At 36.1% G+C, this 23,765-nt stretch overlaps 1 protein-coding gene across 1 annotated transcript in view; it reads right to left on the bottom strand.

Moving 5' to 3' along the window:
- LOC126373306 (connectin-like) overlaps positions 1-23,765 on the bottom strand; it is a 46,943-nt gene that overhangs the window by 3,137 nt on the left and 20,041 nt on the right. The window lies entirely within an intron of this gene.

The following is a 23,765-nucleotide window of genomic DNA, read 5'->3' as shown; positions in this document are numbered from 1 at the left end:
ACCACAGTAACAAAGGCAATTCATTTTAAAGTTTTCGTCGAGATAAATAAATTAGCCTTTTTATTCAAAGTAAAAAGATTAATCTTCCAAGAACAGATGCAGCCTTAGAACTTCCGCAGAAGAATGCGCAAACTTTATCTTTAAAGTGCTTTTTATTAGTTCTTATTTTGCTGTATAATAAATACTATGACTATAACTTAGGTGTGTTTGCTATTGAATCTGGTATCTCAACAGACGAATATTTAAACATAGTTTAGAGTAAAGGTCTTTGTACTTTTACTGGAAAATCGCAGATGTGTTGTAAATGAAATCGAACCATATGGCGATATCGCGCGTGAGTATAGGCAAACGCCTACCTATTAGTAATATCGAGTATCTACCTATCGAGCGACGTGGGGACAATCACTAATCTTTATAATGAGATTATTCAAAAAATATATTTTCTTAAGTTATGGATCCATAACTTGATACATTTGTGAGATTATAAGTTGTCAAGGGTACATATTTGTAGCAATTACTTATAATAGTAAGAATTAGAGTCTGCGGTGCCAATTAAGTAAAATAATAAAAAAAATGTGATGAAATGGATCGAGGGATGGTAGCAAATGGAGTTCCAAGGCCTCCGTTTATCCTGGAGGAAAACAGGCGTGAGTTTATGTATGTAGGTATTTCAGTAAAATCTTAGTCAAATTACACAAAGATACAAAATAATATATCAAAATTGGCCCCGATTCCTGCAGACACCTCCTAATTTTACTTTAAGTGATACCTGTCATTTTCTTATCCGCCGAAAACGAAAGGGACGGATGATTTTCAGCTCTTAATTTTAGGAAGAATGAGTAAATGAATGAATATCGCGGGCGAATCAAAAAGGTATCTCGCTGGTATGCAAACCGTTTGACGTGTGCTGTCAACTTAATTCTGTCGGGTTATTAGTCAATGCAAAATTTTTATAGGGTTGTTTTTGACTTGTGTTCAAAATTGACGTGTGTTCCATAAATTATAATTATAAATTGTCAATTACCCAATTGCATAAAATTTATGGAACACACGTCAATTTTAAGCACAAATCTAAAACAACCGTCTAAAAATTCGCTCGGGTTATTCATTTATTTACTCATTCTTCCTAAAATTAAGAGCTGTCAATCATCCGTCCCTTTCCTTTTCGGCGGATAAGAAAATGACAGGTATAACTTAAAGTAAAATTAAGAGATGTCTGCAGGAATCGGGGCCATTATCTACATAAATATAGTTTACCTGTATCTTAGAACGATTTATGACTCATATTGTCATCTAGTCAAATACCATTGACATTAGCTTCCTACTCGTTATAATAAATGTAGGCGTGTGGCTGAGTGAGTGACAGGTGAGTTGAGATGATTGTGTGAGAAGTAGACGAGTAACATGAGTAGTACAGAAGGTATAGAGTATAGAAGGGATGCATAGAGAAATGATAGATTGAGTGAAGGAGTGTGAATGAGTGAGAGTGATGGAAGGAGGGAGAAGGGAAGGCTAGAGAGCGGATGGCGGACGAAAACGATGGTGGTGTAATTACGCGGAGGTTAAAATAAAAATAAGTGTTTGAACCGTACTTGACTGTTTAATTGAGCAAACCCAAAATCCCACATTTTGGGGGCTCGTCCGGGATGGGTGCTCATTAATTGGACAGGATACGGTGGGACAACGACGTTCGCAGACGGCGAAAATTTTCACGACGGACACGAGGCGCAGACGGCACCGAGTGGCTAGACGACGACGAAGACGCGAAATTATCGATCAGACGGCTCGATTAATTTCGATTATCATGACGACGGAAAATATGAAGGGCGGACGACGTGGACAACCAGATCCAGAATCGGTACCGGTTGTACCAAATTACTCGATGATGTACGACGGCATCATACCTAAATTCTCGGGAAATGACAAGATGTATACTGTGTCACGATGGGTGGAAGAAATTGAAGATAATGGCGAGATCTTCAACTGGACGCCTATACAAAAGCTTATTATAGCGAGGCGATCATTGTGTTCGACGGCGGAGCTATGGCTGAAGTCGGAGCGTGTTTTCAAGACGTTTGAGGATTTGAAAACCGCGATTATGAAGGAATTTTCTGATACAATTAACCAAAAAGAATTACACGAAATCCTAAGTACGAAGAAGAAGACGAATAACGAAACATGCTACGAGTATATGTTAGCTATGAAGGAGCTCGGCAGAAGAGGAAAATTACCTGATTACATTACTATCCCTTTCGCACCTGAGATTTTTTTTGTTCAGTTTGAAAAAAATAATGACAAAAATTAATTAAATCTAACGCACAGATAACTATAAAAATAGTGAAAAAAATCTAAGTGCAATCATCATTTAGAAAAACGGGTATCACGTTCGTGAGTTCTAGGTCTCAATTCTACCAATTCACGAACGTGCGTTTGTCTATTATGTGTAAAATTATAATGGTAATGGACTTTAAACTACTTCTCAAATAGTATTATTTTTAAATAGAAGTAAAAGCAACACATTTTAAATCAAAATCAACTATTTATTGTACTTAACACTTAACAAGGTACATTATATCACAGTTCTGTGAACCAATTAATATTATTATTGGGATTATTCAGAAAACTTTTTATTTTTCGTGCGCCCACGCGACTTCGTTGTTACTTTTCTCCAGAAGTTTGAAACAAATTCTGACAAAGTAAACCCAGGGCCAGTGGACAATGGACAGCGGCCGTGTACGGGGTAGTAGCTACACGTGATAATCCCATACACCGGTAAAAATCTTCGTCCAAGTACAGATCAGAACAATTTCCATCTTGAAGCAGTTCGAGGACGAGATCATCTGTTAATTGCATTCCTGAAATATCATTAATTTTATGAGAAATAACACAAATCATGATCGTGAGTTGGACAATTGCAACCTGGACCTCACGGGCGTGCGTTACAAAATTTAGGTCAACATTTAGAAGCAAATGCGACAACTAGTGTAGAACTTTTGTTTTCTAAAGTTAGTTTATAATCCTAGCTAACTAATTTTGCAAAAAAAGCAGTGTAAAAACAAAAAAAAAACATCAAAATTGTAATATTACTTACGCCGTCCGGTCGCGGGGTCATGGAACGTGGCCATGTTGACGTTTGCCACGACGCAACTGATTCCAATTTGAACCACAACGCGTTTCTATTGGTTATTCGATGAACGCACGATCGAGCGAGCTCGGTTTGGGCCGGATAAACAGACTTCGCGCCAAAATACGAATTTTCAAAGTGGGAACTCACGATCGTATCAACCAGGTGCGAAAGGGATACACAGTATATTGTAGACGGTATACAAGATTATGAAAACAACAAGATTATGTTGTATGGCGTATCGACGTTTGGAGACCTGAAAGAGAAGCTTAAAATCTATGAACATGTCTGTAAAAGTGTGAAGCAACGACATAATGCGACGAGAGAACAGGATAATAATACAGCAAGACGAAGACAGGAAGATAGACGTGTGAAGTGTTATAATTGCGGCGAAGAAAATCATGTTTCATCACAGTGCCCACATCGTGGAAAAGGATTAAGATGTTTCCAGTGCGGATTGTTCGGCCATATTGCATTGCATTGCCCGAAAAATCCAATGGTGATAGCAGCGACAGCGACATCTGGCGGTTCGGCGAAACCCCTGTCGCAATGCGACATGTCGGCAAAGCAAGTGAGTGAACGAAGACCGGTCCAGTCGGCGAAACAATGGTGCATTAAAGTGTCAGAAAATGGTAGGAATTTAGATACGAATACTGGCAACACTGAGATGAACGAGAATGACGTGAAGAATGGAGTTGAGTTTGACAGATCACATACCGGTGCATATTCGCAAGTTATGATGATAAACGAAGAAGTTAATGGAAGAAATCGGCCGTTAAAATCTGTACAGGTTAATGGAAAAACGGTCTGCGCGCTTATTGATACGGGAAGTGAAGCGAACTTAGTGTCTGCGACGTGTTATGAGAAGTTAAACATCGATAAACCAGAGAAGTGTGACGTGATATTATCGGGATTCGGCGCAAGCGACGTGCGATCGTGTGATTGTTTTGTTACTGTTGTGACAATAGACGGTAAATATTTTACGGACGTAAAGTTTAATATTGTGCCAATTCATGTAATGCCGTACGATATGATTATTGGTCAACAATTATTGCAGAAAACTGTCATGTTACTGGATCACAACAAAGTCACCTTTTTGCCTTCTTTTGACGATTCGTGGTCAACAAAAATCAAACATTTTCCTGCTGAGGTTGACTTTTTAGGTTGTGAAGTGAAGAGCAATTCCATACAAGACAAAGTTGAGTCCTTGGACACTTCCTATACCCCGACGAAGACGAGAGAATCTCCTACAGAGTTGAAGAATGTTTTGAAGGATGAAATACCTGTAATCCGGCGACTTAGACGTTTGACAGTCATGGAGCAAGAAGAGGTTGAGTTAGAAAGACTGGAGTGGCTTGGAGAAGAAGGTGTTAAAGTCAGTACCTCCAATGATGCTAACCCGTTAGTGCTACTCAGGAGGAAAAGCAGCAGGAATTTATGGTTATTAAGAGAAGAAAACCAAAATTACATGTACAATAGAGAAGAATTGAAACGAAAAGTCAAGAAGTTGAAAAGAAAAGAAGAAAATAAGAAGAATTATGATAGGATTAGAAAGGAAAGTACACAGGAAAGAGAGAGAGCAGCTAAAAGGACTCAGTTTAGGAGCAGTATGAAATTAATGCCAAAATTATTAGAACCCTGTAAGTCTATTAAAGTCAGATGGAGAGATTGTTGTGACGTTGAGAAGATGAAGAAGTTCGATGCTAGTGCAGACTTCATGCAGATGTATCCTTATGGCATTGGCTAGAGAGGCTTGAAGAGGTTTATTTTTTTTTGTTTACTATTTCATTATTTCGCATCACTTTTAATTAGTATTTTCTTTAAAATTATACTGAGGTTCAGACCCAGTAACCATGCTTTGTTTTTGCTTGAGTTGTTATGTAAAAGTTAGGGTGTAAATTTTTACATGTCATAAGTAAGATAATGAATATTAAGACTGTTTATTGAAATAATTAAGACTGTTGGTTAAGAAATTCATTTATTGTGTTTACAGTTTCCCTGATAAGACTTACTTGTACTGAATTTTATAGTTAGTTTGTTATTACAACATATGAGAACTTTATCTAGTTTTGTTTGATATTTAGATGTTTAGATTGTTGTCGAAGTACACAAGCTGTATTGTTTAAATAAAATTGAAGGAAATAGTTTTGTTTTAGATGTTCTTTTATAAAAAATATATTTGAAGGTGTTTCAGTTTAAACATAAGTTGTAGTAGGTATGTCTTGTTTCTTAGACGAGTTTTAGTGTGGAATGGAACTTTTTTTGCATTAAAATATTTTGAGAATATCTAGGGTGGATAAGACTTAGTATTGTGTAACAGTGTTTAATACCTATTGACTTGCTTATAGAGTTTTTGTATTTTTTTTAAGATTTATAATTGTAACGAGAATTTTAGGAGGTGTGATAGTGTATGAATGAGTTGTTATACGAGAATGTTTTGTTTATGTAATAGAGTCATTGTCATAGAGTCATTGTCATAGAGTCATTGTCATAGAGTCATTGTCATAGAGTCAATGTAGTAGAGTCATTGTAATAGAGTCATTGTAATAGAGTCATTGTAATAGAGTCATTGATGTTTTGGTGTAGAGCCATTTGTAAAGCTTGAGGGCAAGCTTTATGTCAGGACAGCCGAGTGTAGGCGTGTGGCTGAGTGAGTGACAGGTGAGTTGAGATGATTGTGTGAGAAGTAGACGAGTAACATGAGTAGTACAGAAGGTATAGAGTATAGAAGGGATGCATAGAGAAATGATAGATTGAGTGAAGGAGTGTGAATGAGTGAGAGTGATGGAAGGAGGGAGAAGGGAAGGCTAGAGAGCGGATGGCGGACGAAAACGATGGTGGTGTAATTACGCGGAGGTTAAAATAAAAATAAGTGTTTGAACCGTACTTGACTGTTTAATTGAGCAAACCCAAAATCCCACATAAATTAGTTTGTGAGACACATTCAATTTGAATACAATTTATCTTTGCATATAATAAGGTCATCTCTAAGCGTTAGGCATTGTTCACACAGTAAAAATAATCGTGCCCGAATTATTTATGGCCTTATAAAGGGCGTACCGGATTATGGAATTCAAATAAACATACTTAGATATACTTATAGGCAGAGTACGGTCACGAGCATTAATATGTATATGTCGCAGGGATATGATAAAAACGGGGATTTGATCAATTCCCTAAGGGATTTGATCAAATCACGGAGGATGTTAAAATAACCACACAATTTTATCTCTTCCCTAAACAAATCTAGTGAATTGAACAAATCCCTAAATTGGTTCAGTGAAATGACAAAAATATTTTTGCTTTGGTATTTTAAAGGTTTATTTGGTTAGATATACATACATAATTATGATAATCAGGTGTGTGTAATACAAGGAAATATTAATATAATAAAAAAACATTACTTAGAAAAATGTTTTTTTTTGAACGAACGAACAAAAATTTCTTTAAAAAATTTCTCTAAATGTCAAATATGTTAGTGGGACAGAGTCTTGAAGTAAGTAAGTAAGTAAAAAGTTTATTTCCCCTACAAAAAAGAATCCATAACAAAAGACATTTGGTTTGTGCATACAATTTTTGAGAAGAGGCTGGTGCCTAAACTAGGTGAAACCTGTCATATAGGACACCAGGTCTCCACCAAAAAAAAAAAAGGTAAAGTGGGTATATTATATTGCTCATGACTGTACGCGCCATGACAAATGAGAGACTTTTCAGGCTGCGTTCCTCAAAAACAATATAGATGGCGCTGTAAAGATTTTCCTTCCTACAACCTTCTTATTTCATGGATAACATATTATGCATCTTTTATCTTTGTTTTTGGGTATAATTGATGACCCCTTTCTACCCGATACCGACCCCGCCGGCGTGGTCGACGATTTCCCTCATTCAGCGCTTATCGCTATCGACCCACTAGGGTCGATTAATTCTTTCAAATATTTTTCCTGTCAGACGACGCCCTGAGCCGAGGTTCGCGCCCAACTGGGCACCCTCAGGCCTGTTGTCTTAAACGTTGTACCGGGTGAGAGCCTTCAGCGCTCCCCATTTGTCCGGCCAAGTAGTTAATGCCATCTGCGGCAAATCTACAATAAGTCACGTCAAAAACTAAAAATAAAAAAAATAATGACCCTTTTCATTACACCCAGACACAATTACATCTTGCATTATTATTCTGATCAAAATAAACAGAAGCAATATACGTAGAAATAATTATATAATATACATAATATGCCCAGCAGTGGGCGTACGGCTGATGATGATACATAATATGATCCAAATAACAAACAACAATTATTTTCATATATGCCTCTGCCATTAGATTATAAATTTGAATAATTATGTACGCCAAGCAATGAGAAAATTGGTAACTGGTGGTTGGTAATTGGTTTATTGGTTTTTGGTTTGGTTGGTTGGTTGGTTGGTTGGTTTGGTTTGTTTGGTAATTATCACGTTAAATCTGAACAGCGCCATCTATATTTTAGGGAACATAGTCGAGAATGTCCGTCATTGACAAGTCATAATGATTCTATGCTGAGGAACTCGGTGGCGCAGCGGTTAATGCGCTCGGTCTGCGATTGTTGAAGTAAAGCAACTTTCGCAAAAGCCGGTCATAGGATGGGTGACCACAAAAAAAAGTTTTCATCTCGAGCTCCTCCGTGCTTCGGAAAGCACGTTAAGCCGTTGGTCCCGGCTGCATTAGCGGACGTTAATAACTTCCCTAGGTCGTTAAAAATTCTATCCAATATTCCACGAAACCACATTAATAGTAATGAGAACTTTTTATTTTAGTATAAAACCAGTCAGACAACTCACTGTATCAATTCTGAGATTATGAAATTATTTTCTGTGTTAAAAAAATGGTTGGATCAAAGAAATACCAGTCCAAGAGTACTTTAAACTGTCTTGCAGGTACCTAAATATGAAGATGCTGATTAGAGAGAGAATAACAAATAGGCACCAATGAGAAATATGTTGCATCTACATGCCACGGACACTTTAGTACATTGTCGCTTTAACTTCTTTAACGAATTAATCTGTAAGTCCCACAGAATGTCAAATATGTCAATTTGACAGGGTTCTAAACTGAAAACATGATATTACTCATGACTGTATGAGCACGACATTGTTGCAGTTCACTGAAATTTTATTACACTTCTGACTTTGCCCTAGTAACTAAAGAACAGAATTAGAGGTGTTATTGTAGAGTATAAACTTACTATAATACAAATGACTGTATTAGATTACTTTCTCGCCCGTAATCTCTGCTAAGATGGTCAGAGATAGTAATAATTATGATAACTAGGTAGTTGCAGCCACTTCTGATATTTACCATATCCTTAAATAATCTACAATAATAAGTATCTATTATAATTACGAAAAATAATTATCTTTTCACGACTGCACCGCTGAAACGAACCTTACGCTGGTATATTAAACTAGTGTTTATAAGATTATGATACAGAGTGATAGTGACATCGTAACGAATACTAAGGGGGATGATTCAGACCATGATTCTGAGTTGATATCAAGTGGATTTTCATTTCAGAATTTTTTTGAATTTATTTGTGATTTTTTAAATTGTTTTCAGTTCCATACTTTTGCGACGGAAAATTCCATGGTATTAACTCAGAATCATGTTCTGAATCATCCCTCAAAGTTTTCGTTACGATTAACGATAAAATTAAATTTGTAGTATTTTTTAAAGACAAATCAAGCTCTTATCGGTGCGGGACGGAGTGTCCCTTCTGTACATATTATTAGTTTATTCTATGGTCTAGGTGACGCATGGCGCTCACGCAAATTATTCAGTTTATGATCTGTAGCAAGAAACATGAGTTCATACGCTAACTACGGCTTGTTTACTGGTTGAAACTGGTTATTACCGGTTTTGAGGTAGGTTAGTGTCACTTGTATTTGTTGTTGTTACCTATTCGACAGCCTGTCGTGAAGTGAGGATGACACAAGTGCAGTCGGAAGTCGATAACTTTTAGTACTCATGAGAACCACTTTCGAACTCAGTCGCGTTGGACTGGTTTTTCCTTTGCGGGTTGAAAGGTCCGACAGTTGCTTTTATAAATAATCGGACCTGGTTTGACTTCTGGTTAGGTTAGCGGACCCTGTTGGAAACGGGATAATGCTGAGGACAAGATGATTTGAGGTGTATATTTTCAATTATCAACTTTTTAATAAAAATATTATTTTCATTTTGAAAATTTTGAAAACCCTGCCTCTACACAAATCCCTGTCCAAGTTTTTGTAAGATTTCAGTTTATAAGTAGGTATGATTATTAAAACAGCCTCCGTAGTCTAGTGATTAGAGAGTTAGGCTCACGATCTGGAGGTCCGGGTTCGATTCCCGATGGGGACATTGTAGAAATCACTTTGTGAGACTGCCCTTTGTTTGGTAAGGACTTTTCAGAAAAGTAAGATAATCCCGTCTTCGGAGGGCACGTTAAGCCGTTGGTCCCGCCTATTAGCCGTAAAAACACCTTCACCAATCCGCAGTGGAGCAGCGTGGTGGAGTATGCTCCATACCCCCTCCAGTTGATTGAGGGAAGGCCTGTGCCCAGCCTGTGTCTGTTTATGGTGATTATATGATGAGATAAATATGTAGAGGAAATTAAAAAACTACTAAGGATTGTGTTAATAAACTAATCTCAGCTTCGGGACTGCCCTCAAGAGCATTTCAATGTGACAGTTCTCATAATATATAAAACAGAGACTTGAGCGTGATCATGCTCAATCTAATATCACCCTTAGACTATTCTTATACCAAAAAAATGTTTAAAAACTAAAAGCGCTCTCCAAAATTCTTGCCTACAAACAACAAAACATACTATTTCTCCAATTACCACATTGCTTGAAAGCATAACACCTAGAAACCCGTAAACTATTGCATATACACCACATCGTCTAAATTTAACAATATAATATTGCAACACGTAACATCTGCAGTAACACAGGTGTTGGTGTAACGTACAAATTCCTGAAATTGTCTGCCGGTAAACAGGACGACCCAGATTCGATCTTGCTCTATGAAATTTCTTTAGAGTTGTTACACATTGATAAAACTTTATGAGGGCTTTTTCGCTTCTAAATCTGTATTAGAATTAATTCTGTGGTAGGTAATTCATATCGTATGTTGACAGGTTAGTACTTATTATATCTATTTATTATTTTCTTCATCTTAACTTGTATATCCTCATTAATTTAAAAGATGTGTTACTGTTGCAGTTTCTTGTCATTTCTTCTCCTCAGCCTCACTTTGCGAAATGACGTAAATACAAAAATGTTACATGGACATTCAATAAGTTTATCCATGATAATTACGTTGAATAAATGATTCTGATTTCTGATTTTCTTCAGAATCGGAAATCATTTATTCGCTTAGTTTGGTGGGTACAGAGTTACCTACTATTGGCATGCAAATATCAAAAAAACACTCATGCTAAAAACAATTATTAATAAGTCATTCGCGTAATTTATACGTCATTATTATTGTAGAACTTCTATGTTTTGTAGATCAGACAGGCAGTCGCTTCTGTAAAAAACTGGACCTGACAAATCTTTAGGTTAGGTAAGGGGACCCTGTGAAAAACGGGATAACGTTAGGGAGATGATAATGTTGTTCATATTTGTAGGTATTCAGCTTATTTGCTCGGTCACACCACCAACAAAATGTATGCAGTCATATAAAGGCAACCTTGGTTGGTCAACTTTACCGGGAACCGAATCCCCTGTAATTTCCCACTAGTAAAGCAACCATGGAGTCCTGTGAAATAGGACCCTTAGTATTTTTCATGCCATGGCGATATATAAGTAACTGTAAAAAAGGTAAATTAGTGTAATTGCAAGAAAGTGCAATCAACTAAAGTTAACAAACACATTTCTAACTTACTAGACTTTTCCGATCCAAAAATCAAAATTAACGATACAGTCTTCTCGAAATTTAATATGATACTTATTACAATCGAAATGTCTGAAAATAGCTCCATAGACAAGTCAGATTTAGACCAAGTTGATAGATTCTGCATAACATTATTCACACATAGTTTAGATTTGAGATTCAATCGCCCACATAACGTGTTGCCAAGGCCATGCTAGACAGTTTGCCTAAAATAAAGTTGTTACAAATTGTTATCTAAAATTGCGAATTGACTAAGGAATTACTTGTGTAGGTACAGTGCATCATCGCATTTTCGTACTAAAACTGAGAACTTGTGATTAAAAAGGCCATATCGATTCAATTCATCTTAAAAAGCAATATTGCAATTTGACATTTACACATACATATACTATAAAAGTAAGCAAGTGCGCAATGCACTCAAATGTCAAATAGCAATATTGCTTGTAAGTATAGATAAATTGATTCGATGTGACCTCTTTATGTTGACCCTGAGTATTTTATTGTTTTATTTTTACTTTTTTAAAATTTATTTATTCAATAAAAAGAGAAGAAGGCAGGAAAATAAGGCTATTAAACTTTACAAAGCAAAACCAACAAAATGGCTACACGATCCATACATTACGCGTTTGGACCATCTCACCCGACGATCCGATTACTCTAGCCATAGAGGCACCCGATACCGACCCCGCCGGCGTGGTCGACAACTTCCCTCAATCAGCGCTTATCGCTGTCGACACACTAGGGTCGATTAATTCTTTCAAATATTTTTCCTCTCAGACGACGCCCTGAGCCGAGGTTCGCGCCCAACTGAGCACCCTTAAACGTTGTACCGGGTGAGAGCCTTCAGCGCTCCCCATTTGTCCGGCCAAGTAGTTAATTCCATCTGCGGCAAATCTACAATAAGTCACGTCAAAAAAAGGACCATCTTCCCTTTCGATGATGATGACCCTAAATTTAATCATTTAAAAAATCGGAAATTCTTACCGCGGAAACCGAAATCCACGCGGACGAAGTCGCGGGCAGCCGCTAGTTCAAAGTATAAATCCCTCCTGTCTAAAACTAGAGCTACATTATCCGTGACAGGTGCAACATTTCTTTGAAAAAATAACCCCAGTTCGAAAGCCCCAGCATCAATCTTAATAACATAAATATTCTAGGAGAAGAGAGGCATAGAAATGTTATTTGTAAAATGTGCATTTCTGGCATGGTCAACACGCGTGCCGATAGCTAGATAAAATGTTGTCTTGCCTACTTGGACTTCAATTTTAAGTCCGTCTCTGGAACATACAATTAAGTACCTACATATACTTGGAAAGTACCCTACATCGGTCCATGGGTTTCGTTCTGTCTATATGCCAATTTTCATTCAAATCGGCTTAACGGTTTAGGCGTGAATTTAACAGAGTTACTTTCGCATTTAATTTATATGACAAAGCTTTCAGTTTATCGCGCGTAGTAGATAGAAATATATTATTTAATCTTTATTTAGATGTAAAACTTTACATTACATTTGACATCATCATGATCATTTGTAATTAGTACATTTACAATGCTAAAAATGAATGTAAAACTGTAAAATCCTCTTTTCATCAAACCCGGTGGTAGTTTAGAATTTTTCGAAGCAAAAGCGACAAAATACACCTATCATAACAGACAGCAATGGAAGTCAAGGCAACGGAAAGGTCAACTAAGCATAGTAGATAATGGATGGATAAAGCAAACTTAATTACGAATTTACTGCTTTACTGGGGCGTTCACAAACTAGAATATAACTTTAAACCCTAATCCGAAGTAAACCGCCCGTTAAATACAATCTGGGTTAAATCATTAATCCTCATTTATTTGAATCCAGGGTGGTCTAGGGCAATATCTTCACTAATTTAAGAGCCACGCTCTTGTCGGTGTAGCATTCTCCATTCTTACCTTTCAAAGACTTACTGTGTGTACTTACAATGGTGCTAATTCCTGTAGACACCATCTAATTTTATTTTAAGTTATATCTGTCATTTTCTTGTCCGCCCAAAAGGAAAGGTACGGGTAATCGACAGGTATAAAATTTATGGAACACACGACAATTTTAAGCAGAAATCTAAAAGAACCCTATAAAAATGTACATTGGCTAGTAACCCGACAGAATTAAGTTGATATCACACATCAAACGGTTTCGCCCTGGTTATTCATTCATTTACTCATTCTTCCTAAAATTAAGAGCTGTCAATCATACGTTCCTTTCCTTTTCGGTGCATTAGAAAATGACGGGTGTACTTTAAATAAAATTAGGAGGTGTGTGCAGGAATCGGGGCCAATGTCTGATGTTGCTTAATACAGAGATGTCTGCACGGCACGAATTGTACGATATAATTCGCGTCGGGCGCGGCGCGGTTGTCATGCAGATTCTGCTGGTATCAAAGTACAAAGTAATTTCTTTTACGTAGTATTATCATGACCGTAGTATTATATTAAAAACTTAAAGGTTACCCAGGTGAGATTGTAGTCATACGCAAGACTTTTTTCATTTGTACACTATTATTGCATTTGAGATTGACAAACAAGCTCACAGCTATATTCCCAACTGGGGTAGTCAGAGATACAGTACCCGTGTTTTACCGAGCTTTATTAGTGGTGAACCGTATCTTAAAGGTTACTGAACTGTGATAAATCGTTTCTAATTAATAAGCGCGCTTAGTTAATTCTCGAAATACAAGAAGGAAACTGTAACTAAATATAGGTTTTACAAAAGATATTTTCTATAACTCTACCTCTAACGGAGAGATAAAGAATAAAAAACGTTTACATAAATGATGAGTTTTTGAACTAACAGCGGCTCAAGAGACTATGTGTAGCGGGAATCGCCGTTCGGGGAGTCGCTGTCAACGCTACAATTCGATGGAACAAGGTAAAAAATAACTAAGAAAAATGAATGCGTTGGGATCTAAGGGCTACCTATCAAAAGTGGCTGCAAGATACTTCCTGATTACTTGAGGCCCTACCAAACCTAGTAGGTACTAATGATGTCAGTGTGTGCATGTATGTAAGAGAAAAGTAACATAGCATCACGCCTGTATCCCCAAAGGGGCAGGCAGAGGTATAGTATAAATGTCGTGACCAGACGTAGAATTGATCGTCTCATGATATGTTCGACCACAAAAAGTAACGTGGATTGACTAAACCTTATAATTATGTAGGTTAATATTTCATTTTAATTTGTTCTGTATATTTTTTTGTAATTTTTCTATAACTATGGCTTTATTGGCTGAAATAAATGAGTATTATTATATTTTATTATTTCATGAAATAGCCAACTTAAGGTGGATGGAGCTTCACATCCTATATTTATGATCGCCCGAATAATGTCCTACTAACACTAGTTTTTAAGTCGTTTGTATACTAACATTCTATGGACTTTGTCCGAAATAAACGATTTTTATTTTATTTATTTATTATTTAAGTTGACCATATCGTTGAAACGCCAATGTTGTTTCAATTAAAGGTTGGCCATATCGTTAAAGTAGGCGGTGTCCATGCTATGTGGTGCAATAAAAATAAGAATAGTCGACTAAATTCTTAGGTTCAAAATTATGCACCTATTCGATATGAAAAATTGTACAATTAAGTACATTGATTCATCGATTATAATATCAATCTAGTTTTAAATATAATCTACACCGGCGCCACTATCGGCGGATAAAGTTAGTAATTTTACGAAATCATTGCAAACGTTTGGCCATATCATGAAGTAATTATGCATTTAGTTGCTCATATCGTTAAACGTTTTGTGTTCATTGATCTGGCCAAACTACATCATAATGTGCCCAACGTGTGATATTCTATTTCATGAAATATGACCATTTCATGTAATGATCGAGCACATCATGAAATGATCAATTCTAAAATCTGGCCATGACATATACACCCATTTCTCGCCGCTATGTTTAAGTCCCAAGAAAATACCTTCACAATAAAAAAGTCCCCTGAATAGCGACTATTTTGAAATATTTCGACGCGAACAAAGTAGCGGCTTGCTAGTTTAATATAAGTATTCTTTAGTTATTTACTGAACTAATTAAACGTCTGACTATAAAAATAGAGCGGATTTAAGTGGATCAGGCGAGTCAGTTAATGACCACTCTATTATACCAGAGCCGAAGTGAGTGAAAGTCAAAACACTCAGAACAATTTGTCAGTTGCCTAGTGATGGGACGAATTTAGAGTCGTTGTTTTTATCTTTTGTTGACATGTTGATGGACGGAGTTGAGGAAAGGATAGCATCAGACTGCACTTCGGGGTGTGTGCCCGCGATCTACATGAGCTCATTCCACCATCCTCCTTTTATCTTAAGACTAACAGACTTACGTCCGGATTCCATCGCTATTTGGTGGATATCCCAACAATTCGCACAAAGCGCTTCGCATCATCTTCCTTTATTATGCGCACTCCTAGGAAGTGGAATTCTTTGCCGTCTTCTGTATTTCCGAATGCATATAACCCGGGTGCTTTCAAGGCCAGAGAGAACAGGCACCTTCTGGGCGAGCTCACTCCACCTTAGGCCTCGTCAGTGCCTTCGAGCAAGTCTGGGGCCAAGGGCAAACCCATCAAAGGTAAAAAAAACACAAGTGCCAGCAAGTTATGTTCTGATTACTAACGGATGCATTCAATTCTTTAAGGTCTACAGGCGTGAGTTTATGTATGTTTAAGAATAAAACCATTGGAGTTAAAAAGGTTACGTGGAAGCAATTCATCTAAAAAGCCTCCGTGGTCTAGTTCCGGATTCGAATCCCAGTGGGGACGTATCACCAAAAACACTTTGTGAACCCTAGTTTGGTAAGGACATTGCGGGCTGATCACCCGATTGTCCGAAAGTAAGATGATCCGTGCTTCGGAAGGCAAGTTAAGCCGTTGGTCCTGGTGACTACTTACTGATGTAAGTAAGTTGTCGTTACATGAGCCACGTCAGAGGCCTTTACCGGCTCATCCACCTCACAACTCAGACGATGAATAAATATCTTAAAAGCAATATTGCAATCAAGAAAATGCTCGGTGTCAAGGGGGGTTAAAAAGGCCACATCGAAGCAATTCATCTAAAAAAGCAATTACCATTTGTTTGCATTGCGCACTTACTTTTGTATGCGCAAATGTCAAATTGCAAAATTGATTTTTTAGATGAATTACTTCGATGTGACGTTTTTAACCCCCAAGTACGTCAAATAACAAAGCTGTGCTTAGAAATTATTCATCCAGAATATAAACATTATGATTTTTAATGCGAAGATGTTAGAAAGGGCACAATCCATATATCGCCTTTTACAACCAAACGACTGAATACTTTTTTTTTTTCACAAGTCCAGTAGAAAACTACTTACCTCAAAATCACGAATCCAACCGGATGTTTCCAAAACATCATTTTACTTGTGCAAATAAAACCAGGCAATATCAAAAGCCAGTCCCTCCTAGATTAAAGTTTCCCTTTGCCCGACCCCAGACTAAATTTTCTCGATAACTCTCTTTCTGAATTCGCAACTGTCCGGAGAGCCGGCAAATATTCTCTTTGCTTTTACCGTGAAATCTAAAGAGAAATCGTTTTTATTCTGTGGTTTGTCCGGCCAAATAGTTAAGGCTTTTTTATCTTAGGACGTCCACCACCACCTTATGATCATTTCGACGAACATCCGTTTTGCTTCCCTGTAATTGTTTTGTGAAAATTTTAAATGATGTTATTGTCTTGTTTTTATATGTGGCGTCGTTTTATAATAAACAATTTCTATTCTATTCCATTCCACTCTATTCTATTCTTAATGCCATCTGCGGCAAATCTACAATAAGTCACGTTAAAAAAATATTCTGTAGTAAAAACTGATTCTGTCATCTGTCTGTGATACACAGATTGGAAAGAAAAATGTTCTTTTCAAGAGCAGGACAGTGAGCGGCTATAGTATTATCCAGAATTGTCAGAGCAAAGAATAAGTTAAATGTCGAGTTTTATTTGATGATTTATCGCTCCTGGCTTTTGTTAAGCTCTCTAAGATGGACTGGTTGTGGAAACTTAGATTTTCTTGCCTTGCGTGGTTTTGGAACCTTAGATTCAAGTTGTTTTTCGAATAAAGGAAAATCCGTATTTTTTTTACCAATATAATCCGTATGAAATATGATAATTATTATTAACATAACATAACATAACAAATACTTTATTGCACAAACAGGAAAAAACAAAATAAAAAACAAAAGAGAAATAAAATGAGTACAATAGGCGGCCTTAGTACTATTATACTATTTATTATTATTATTTTATTTCTTTTGTATTTTCGTATTCTACTATTTTTAAATTATTATAAGTTAAATTATTACTATTTTCGTGGATTATAATATTAATAAAATGTTGCAAAAGCAATATTCTATAAAATAAGTAAATCAAAATATTTACAAACTATACAGTCGAAACTTATCTTCTAATTGGCAATAAATAAAATCTCCTACTCAAATATAAAAGTCAAGAAAGAACAAGCATAATAGCATAATATATCTATCACCGGACATGGCATAACAAAGACAAATTAAATCATCATTTTATCGTCTCATAAGCGATAAATATTCGTAACTGGCCTACTATAAAGACATTAGGATAGCCAAAAAAATAAAATGTATGAGTGTGTGTGTGTGTGTGTGTGTGGAAAAGCCACTCATACATTAAAACGAAGTAGAGCCACAGAATAAACAATAGTATGAAGCTGAGAACCTCACTAAGAACATTCATAATGTTGGCCTACTCCGCGAGCGTGGCATAAATTAGTTGAAAAGATGTTCTACTATTGTTTTAAGGTTCAGAGACAGATATAGTTTTGCGTTTTCAGTTTTCCTTTTTATTTTTTTTAAAAACTATTTTAATTTTTACTTTATTATGTCACGATAAAGTACCGTTGACGAACAAAACTAAAATTGGCCTTTTTCAACTATATTTTGTTTGACATCATTTTAGAACTCTGAACAATTAGTTTTACGTTTGAATAGGATAGTGTCCAACTATTCAAATCAGTTACTGTTTACTAAATGTCAAAAAATGAAATTATTATGGAATTCATATACTTAATAAAAAGCAACCTGTGACGTCATAGAAAAACGTGACTTACGAGAATTCATAAATAAGTTAAATAGAAAAACGAAAATGTTTTTGTCAGCATTAGATCTATCTTTATTTACTTATCAGAATTTCATAAATTATTTTTGACCTAGGAAGTTTCCTAGGTAATATTAAGTAGCGGGTTAGGTATTGGGTTTAGTTGGGTTAACTAATTTTGGGTAATTACCCAATTAAAATATTTACCAAAATATCTTGTATACAAAGTTATTTATAATATTCATTTTAAAGAGAATACGCATCTATGTATCTGAGTTGATTTACACAAACAACTCTACGAACTATAAATTCGTCATCATGCAAAAGATAAATTATACGGAAACATCCTATTGATTGATATTATAACTTGGTAGTATTGAATAGATAGACCAACTTGCCCTTTCTCTAAAGTTCAAACTCGTACATTTCTCCATTTTTTATGCAGCCCAGCTAGTACGGTCACGAGCATTAATATGTATACACTTGGGTACCATGTCACATTAATTTTTTTGACAAATTGAACTGTAAGTCTCACTAAATGTCAAATATGTTAGTGCCACTGAGTCCTAAAATGGGTACATTATATTGCTCATGACTGTACATAAGGTATAGTGACCGGCTTGTTTAAGACCTACCGACATTAGAAATTGTTAACTTTATTATGAAATAAAAAATTAGAATGGTAGGTTTATTATAGCACATTTTGTTTGTCTCATAGTGATTTTCTGAGTTATTGTAACCTTAATAATTATTTTCCACTAATATCTGTTTTTTTGCATTTACGCGTCCATCCGTTACACACTAAGATAATTTTATATAGAGAGGTATTTTATAATTCTCTAGTTAAGTGAATTGTATTCTTTTGGAGAAATAAATTTCTTAAACCGTTTATAATAAAGCTTGATACACAAAAAGGTAAGTAAGTATAAGTCATTTCTCATATAAAAAGTAAATACATACATACATACATAAACTCACGCCCGTAATCCCTAATGGGGTGGGCAGAGCCACAAGTAATCAAAGACAACTTGCAGCCACTGTTGATACGAAGTCCAAAGATGGATATGATGAACCTTAAAAGTAAATGCCTTTAGCAAACATAATAACCTCTAAACTGCTATAACATTAGTCACAAAACGCATCTGAGCTCTAAAATTTTCACGACCGCAATAAAAATACAATGTGGCCAGATATTAGTTTCACTGCGACGTGCATTTTGCAGCTCCCCAGAAATATTTTCACGGAAAATGAAATTTTAATAAAATAAAAATTTTTGCTTTATATTTCCTCGCATCAGGGCATGGATAGAAAAAATAAAAAATAATGATAAAAACTTATCTGTCGTAGCGGACTTGTTATTAAAGTGGTCTGTATGCTAAAAACATACCTACTTAGATTTTGTTTAGGAATTGGTGGTAATTCCTGTACACACCATCTAATTTTATTTTAAGTTATACCCGTCATTTTCTAATCCACCGATAAGGAAAGAGACGGGTGATTGATAGCTGTCAATTTTAAAATGAATGAATAACCCGGCCGAATACAACAGGCATCTGGCTGGTATGCAACCCGTTTGACGTGTTCCAACTTGATTCTGTCGGGTTATTGACCAATATAAAAAATTGGCAGGGTTTTTAAAATTCCTGCCTAAGATTGACGTGTGTTCGCTATTGACCACTGGTAGGCTAAGTTACCACTTGCCGTACCTTCATTCTCTCCATCTTAGCACTGACAAAAGTGACTGAACATAACACAACATACCATAAGCTCGCTCCTATATCCCTTCTCTTCTTCTTTCTTCTTTTGATTGTGCTTCTCTTGTCACTTTTGTGATTATAAGTGTTGTGTTTACATGTGAAATAAAGCGTTTTTGTATTGTATATCGCTGATGTGAGACGGAAAGCCGCCAGACTCAAATGGGGTTGGGCCGGACATATTTGTCGCATGCACCCTGAGCGGTGGGCACGGATCGTCACGCATTGGGTGCCTCATGACGGGTACAGCGTCGAAAGAGATAGCGTGACGACTTGGACGCTTGCCGGAGGGACTGGCCGGAGTACGCACAGGACCGCGAAAAATAGAAAGAGGAAGGGGAGGCCTTTGCCCAGCAGTGGGATCTTGTAGGCTAGATTAGATTAAATTAGATCCCAAATGGGGTAGTCAAAGGTACATACATCGCAACGCATAGAGCTTTCTGAAAAAGTGACTGCTGTTATCTAATTGCTTCTGGCTTTCCTTCAGTGTCTACGAGGATTAAATTATAAACATGTAATGTGTGTGTTTTAGTCTCGTGAGAAACAAGCTTTAAAACTTTAGAATTAAATACGATGTTATTTATATTTTATTTATTAATCTATTGTTATTATAAAAAAAAACATAATTTTGTATCAAATTCACGGCCTACGCTATGATGTAAACGAAATCTTGTGGCGTTATGTCTGTGTTCCTGTTAAGATTCGAGGCGATTCTGAGATATTATTTCAAATATTTTTTATTATTAAATACTGTTTTATTTTTATATTTTTGTTGTTGTCTTTTTTTGTGTGTGTGGGGTCCTTTTATAATAAACTATTTCTATTCTATTCTATTCAAATATTTCTTCTTGTATCATTTAGATAGTAAATTATGTGCAACTATTTCTGTGAACACTGGCCATTTCTCATTCGTTCGATTCAAACTCTTTTAGATGTCATCAGTCTTTGGCTTTTTACAAGAGCTCACATTATAGTCCCTTTTACTAACATAATATGGATGTAAGTAATGTGTCTTAATCCGAAATAAACATTTTATTTTTATTTAATAGGCGGTACAAAGAGCGCGCCAAACTTGAAACTCGAAGTTTACTTACTTAATCCGCTTACTTAAATTTACTTATAATTAATCCGCGCTGTGATGTGTACTTATGACTCTTTCACATATATACTCGAATATTGTGGATTACCGAGACAACTGACTGAAGCAGAAACTAAAACCACTGCTTTACTTAAAGCGCTTAAGTTATACAAGCAGTTAAAGTTACGCTTATAGGAAATCGGTCCCGTAATGTAATTCCTTACCGGTATAATAATGGAAGCGTAACCTTAACCGCTTGTGTACCTTAATGGATTTCTAGCCCTACTTTAGATAGATAATAAATCGAAATATCATCATATTGTTATTGGTGCTAATTCAAGCACACACCATCTAATTTTATTTTAAGTTATATCTATTATCTTATCCACCGAAAAGAAAAGGGACGGGTAATGGACAGGCATAAAATTTATGTAACATAAGTTTTCAGGCAGGAAAAGACCCTCTTAAAATTACACCGACAGAATTAAGTAGACAGCACACGTCAAACGGGTTGCATAACAGCGAGATGCCTATTTAATTCGCCCGGGATTTTCATTCATTTTACAATTAACCGTTAACTGACAATTGTCAATCATCCGTTCCTTTCCTTCTCAGCGGATAAGTAAATAACGGGTATAACTTAAACTAAAATTAGGTGGTGTCTGTAGGAATCAGGCCAATGACTCGAAATATCATATAATATTATTATCTTGTACCGGAACACCGCCCTAAACAACAGATTAGTCTTATTAATAGACGGGCGACATCTGCTACGGAGTTATAGACTTTTTTTAGTTCGCCAGAAATTAGATCGTAAACGCCACCTGCCCGCTATATGGAGCACGTTTCTTAAACAAAATATATACCTAATTATAAAGTCAAATTATGACCTTTGTGTTTCAATCTCGGGTAATATAATTCGTAGCAAATATAATTAATTATATTAATATAATTAATTAAAGTAATTATAATTAATAGCGAGGAGAACCGATGGCCGATGGGGCGGAAAGGTTCTGGAATGGCGACCACGTGTCGGACGACGCTCAGTGGGTAGGCCCGCTACAAGGTGGACCGACGATCTGGTGAAGGTCGCGGGAAGCCGCTGGATGCGGGCAGCGCAGGACCGATCGTCGTGGAGATCCTTGGGGGAGGCCTATGCCCAGCAGCGGGCGTCATACGGCTGATGATGATGAAGGGAAAAAAGGTAAGTACGCTAATTCTAAAACCATTTCGAGATTTCGTCTTAATTAGCCTTATTTTTCTAATTTGAGCTGTCAAATCAGCGGGATGTTGTTTATTTTAGTAAAAATCTGCGTGAAAAATGTAGCCTGTTTACCCAAATTGTGGTTACTAAAAAGCGTTTATAATAAATACAATTTAATATTCTGTCGTCATCACTAGGGTAATGTGTCATACAAACATAATATGCGCCCGGTAACAATCATAATAAAATAACTATGTACTTGTACATTAATAATGGCCATTACTAACCCCCATCACGTTTATTAGAAGCATAGATTAATTAATGATAACTACATAATTAAAGAAATTAAAAATTAACAAAATGTTATTTATATCTACAGGTCCAGATAGGGCCTGAGTAATCTAGGGACCGGCCACAGTTTGGCCTAATTACCCTAACAAAATGTCAATACGTATTAAAATTTTAATACAAACTAACCAAAGGCAAAGGCATGAACATCACTCTGCCAATTGTAGGAGACATTTTATACACAATCATTCATTTAAAAATATAAAAGAACACCTTCAAAAATACTTTACATCCGGTACCCAACTAATTTGTTATTCTTCATTGGTTTCTTTAGAGTAAATATACGTAATAATTAATTTAATCTAGATTTGAAATGAGCGTTGTTTTTACAAGTACTTATAGATTGTTTTTCTAGCCTCACCTTGTTAAAACATAGATATATAAACACTGGATCAGTCAGGACAACCTACATCAATCACGCCGCTGCGTTCACTAAGCTTCCATCGTACTCGCGCATCAAAGCGCCTCGCTTTTGTAGTTTTAACCTGATTTTAAAGTCATGTAATATGTATGTTTCGTGATTGATGAGTCAGTTTTGTTCGATTTGTGAATTTGAAAAAGAATGCTGTAGGAATAACAATTACCCACGAAATGCTAACGGCTAGGTTAGGCATAGAATAAGGAATAAATACTACGAGGTGTTTTGTATGAAGTGACTTGTGAAAGTGATGCACATTTATTTTGCGCGAACCGTTTTCTTACTCTGTATAGGGTAAGCTGATGAAACAACATGTTATCTTTTATTTATGACCTCTAACAATACTTTCACTCTGATCAAAATGATGATATTAATTTTCTTTGTCGCGAAACCTTTGCCAACAAGCACCTGCCTATTTTATTTTAATTGTGTCACTTCGAATTAAAGAAAGCTTCAGTGAGTCATTCTGTAAAACAATTTATTTTAATTCTCTTGGTCGTTACACCAGTTTTGATTTCCTCTTTTTTAGTTGCCTGTAACCTGAAAAAATATTTTGTTGATTATGTCCCCACCGGGATTCGAACCCGAATCCTCTTGATCTTGAGAGGCAAACTAAACTAACTTAAATCACTTTCAAATTCCAATTCAAAAATATCTTTATTCAATAGGTAACATAGTTACACTTTGAATCGTCAATTTTTACATAACGAACGTCTCATCCGCCTAAAACTACTGCAAACGACTACTGCAGAATTCAAAAATATCTTTATAGCTACACTTTGAATAGTCATTTTTAACATAAACATTCACCTAAATCTACTGCAGCTT

The sequence above is a fragment of the Pectinophora gossypiella genome, chromosome 15 (assembly GCF_024362695.1).
Source record: "Pectinophora gossypiella chromosome 15, ilPecGoss1.1, whole genome shotgun sequence".
Taxonomy (NCBI): domain Eukaryota; kingdom Metazoa; phylum Arthropoda; class Insecta; order Lepidoptera; family Gelechiidae; genus Pectinophora; species Pectinophora gossypiella.
The sequence above is the reverse complement of the archived record's forward strand: the minus strand, read 5'-3'. Positions and strand labels throughout refer to the sequence as shown.